The sequence below is a fragment of the Ochotona curzoniae genome, unplaced genomic scaffold (assembly GCF_017591425.1).
Source record: "Ochotona curzoniae isolate NIBS_2020 unplaced genomic scaffold, NIBS_Ocur_1.0 scaffold_2476, whole genome shotgun sequence".
Taxonomy (NCBI): domain Eukaryota; kingdom Metazoa; phylum Chordata; class Mammalia; order Lagomorpha; family Ochotonidae; genus Ochotona; species Ochotona curzoniae.
The window spans coordinates 24,303,082-24,306,554 of NW_024467095.1; the positions used below are offsets into that span (position 1 = coordinate 24,303,082).

A 3,473-nucleotide genomic window follows, 5' to 3' on the forward strand; every position below is an offset into this window, starting at 1 on the left:
AAAGATAAGGAGGGAGGGACTTTCTGAGAGTCCTTCAAGTCAAAGTTGTCAGGAAACTGGTCTGCCTTAGAGTTTCACTGACGCAGAGGCATCAGTGACGTGACACACGCTTAGAGGTCTGGACACATGGCAGGACTAAAGTATCAGCACAGCGGTACAGCCTGTGGCTGTGGGAGACTGGGTGGCCTCGTCTGCAGGGACCTTTAAGAGAAATCAGGAAGCCTTGTCGGCCAGGCTGAGGCAGTTGGAGGGCATTGGTTCCTGAGGTTCTGTGACATCGCCCGTGTTCTGATTCCATTACCTGGCAGGGTACTCTCACTCTTTCAGAGGTTGGGCGACTGGCAGGAGCTTGTGCTCTTTGCTCTGACAACCGACTGATTTGAGATTTCACAGCTTTTAAGAGTTGTGGGCGGTTCCATAACCGTAAGTTGGGAACTACAGTTACTGTCACCTCTCAGTCTTAATGAAAGTGGTTTCACTTGATTTGACTAATTCTTGGCTTATATCTCTTCTTTCTAGTCCTTGGCTCTACCTATGTTGCCATTAACATCACTATGGCACTGAATCTGAATCCTCCATCCGATCAGGGAATAAAAAATAACATGGTAGAGACCAAGGAGGAATCGTGCTCCCAGTCGGCGGAATGCCAGCGGGAGCTAAAAGGCTTGAAGAAGCGACTTCTTCGGGCTGAGGCAAATGCCTATCTACTGGCCAAACACCTTCAAGAACATCGTAAGTTTTGTAGCTGTAACCCAAAAATGTGCAGAGTATTTGATTTCACTTGTCTCACACATGACCGGCCTGTCTTCCTTGGTTCCTTTATTCCCTCCATCCAGTGCATTACATGCTCTTATTTTCTGAGAAGAGGAGAAGTTAGTATTTCACATGAGAATGAAATATCAACTTCAGCAGATCTCCCATGTTTTCTTTGTGGTATAGGGTGGGGAGTGAGGTAGAATCCCACCAAGGGATTCCTGTTACCATCAGGGAAATAGCTGCTTGTGTTTGGAGGAAGCCAGGTAATTTTCCTTGGTCTCCTCAGTGTCCTGTAGCAGATGGTGCGGATGTGTCACATCAGTGGGCGTTCAAGTCTAGGGTGAATGAGCTCCACTCAGTCCAAGTTTCCGTTCAGTTTGAACGGTGACATCCTGGGATGTGGGGTCAGAGTGCACAGTGATGCCCTATGGCAGTAGAGGATTCTGCCCTGAAAGTTGGCATCTTTAAGTAATCCCATCAAGAACAGGTGAGAGAAAGTGTGTTCCTGGAGTACAGGTTCTTCCTGAAGAGGCAGAAAGCACTGGAGCCTGTGATGTGGCAGCTTAATGCAGAGGGCAGAGCAGGGCTTCGGGCACTTCTCTGGGCTCCACTGCAGCTGGCTCATTGTCTGTGTATCCTGGATGGCTCATCTGTTGCCGTCATGTTACTTAGTTCTACCTTTGTAAAGTTACAATGAACTATAAGGCATATTTCACATAAGCCTAGGATGATGCTTTGCATGGAACATATGTCATTTGCCACTTAGTAATTCTACTATTTGTTGTCAGCATATGGGTGTGCTTTGCTCAAGGCCTTTGGATCCTGTAAATTAATGATACACTTCTATCCAGATGTGACCTTTTACATCTTTCAAAACCCCACAAGCGTGAAAATTTCAAATCTCCAACACCAGAGAACTATCCCCAGTGCTGGGAGCTTGGCAATGACCTAGGGAATCACTCATTTATGCCCCTACTTAGTGGATTCAGAGTTCATGATTCAGAATGGGAGGTCAGAGGATAGCAGTCTGGTCCTGTCGTGTGCCAGCTCTGTCACCTGTTAAGTTGCTTTGTCCGCATTTGAACTGCTCTGTGTTCATTTTCTGGAAAGACAGTGTTTTGGCAAGCTTTCTTTCCAATCTTTGCCAAACTAGTTGATAAGAATAAACGCTACCATGATTTCCATGATTCATGACTAAAGCTGATGCAAGTGAAGTTGAACATCATGCCATCTGATTGTTGTTGATACTTGTTGCTGATTATCTGGCTGGACTTGTCTTTCTCCATTGTCTTTGATTTTTACATAAGTTTCTTTGTTCTACCATTTGTAAAGCTATTGAGTTTTTGACAAGAGTGTCAGTTGAAAGTAAACTATTTAGCATGCAATACCCAATATATTGAGTTGAAAGGAAAGATAATGAATTAGAGAATAATCCCTGAATAAAAATGAACAAAATGCAGATTATCCAATGCCATCTCTCAGGAGGAGGGTAGGGTAGAGAAATACACATAAGGCAATCAGTGCATTATCACTGACCCTGGTGGAGCTCCCCATCCTAAAAGACGATGACCTGGGCAGCTTGGCCAGCTGTCCACTGAGCAGGCATGTGTGTGTTTGTGTGTGTGTTTTCTCAGGATGTGAAGGGTATAAAGATCTGATTGAATCCCTGCTGAGGGAGAAGCCTCAGTTTCTGGCAGAAGATCTGATGTCTGCGGAGAACAGAAAGTAAGAGGGCTCCCTGACAGTAGGCAGGGGAGGGGGAGGGTGAAGGTGAGTGCACCCCTGATGTGGAGCAGGTCAACTGGGGAGCCAAGAGCTGGTGGGGCAAGGAGAAGGGCAGGGACCTATATGGTGGGCACATGCCTCATTCAGATTCATGGAGCATGCAGAAAAAAGACTAAATGATGGGCTGCAATGGTTATTTAGAACCTCTTTGCCGTTAGCAACAAAGAATTTCTTAACTGTAATGTAACATATACAGTTTAACAAACGAAGCTGATCAGCTTAGGAACATTTCGTTTGGACACAATGTTGCAGGATCACCACCTCAATCACTCCATCTCCCGCACATCCTGACTGCTGTGGACACTGCCTTAGGGTCACCCTGGCAGTGACCCTAAGTCATTCTTTCTGATGAACACAGTTGAACCTGGCATGTATCTTATGCCTTTTGTCTATTCACTGCACAGCACACTCATTGTATTTTACAAGGAAAAGTGTATGGTTCAAGTGTGGAAGTGAAGGCTCGTCTTGATGAAGGAGCTGGGGATGAGCCCTGTGAGCCCAGTGTCCGGGAGTCTCACAAGGTCTCCATCTAAGGAAGCTCCAGCTCTGTGCAGACACACAGAGAACATATTAAGGATCCCTTTCCACCTTTGCCTTGTCCCTGCTGTTTTCCTTAGCAAATGCTGTGTTCCAATTCAAGATCTGCCGCAGTCACAGGAGTGGAGAACTCTTTGTCTCCTTATCCATGAAAACCTCCAGGACATTGTCACCCAGCAGGACTTTTGTAACAATCACGGCCCAGACTTACTACTAAGACTCACTGAGCTGCTGCAACTGACAGATCTTGTTGGGAAGCTCAGCCCAGGTAAGATGACCAGGTTCTGGTGACAGAGAATAATAATCAGACCAGGTTCTGATGCCCCTGGAGCGGGGGCATCATCCTCTGGGTTGTAAAACTCGGGACAGATGCTGTGGCCAGAGGCAGTGTGTTA

General features: G+C 46.3%; 1 long non-coding RNA gene across 1 annotated transcript; it reads left to right on the forward strand.

Annotated features, from left to right (window-relative positions):
* The first annotated feature begins 555 nt into the window (after nucleotides 1–555).
* LOC121171025 lies at nucleotides 556–3,224 on the forward strand. Its single transcript, XR_005886079.1, has 3 exons — nucleotides 556–732; nucleotides 2,391–2,481; nucleotides 3,159–3,224. It is a non-coding gene; the product is annotated as an uncharacterized LOC121171025 (long non-coding RNA).
* The last annotated feature ends 249 nt before the right edge of the window (nucleotides 3,225–3,473 follow it).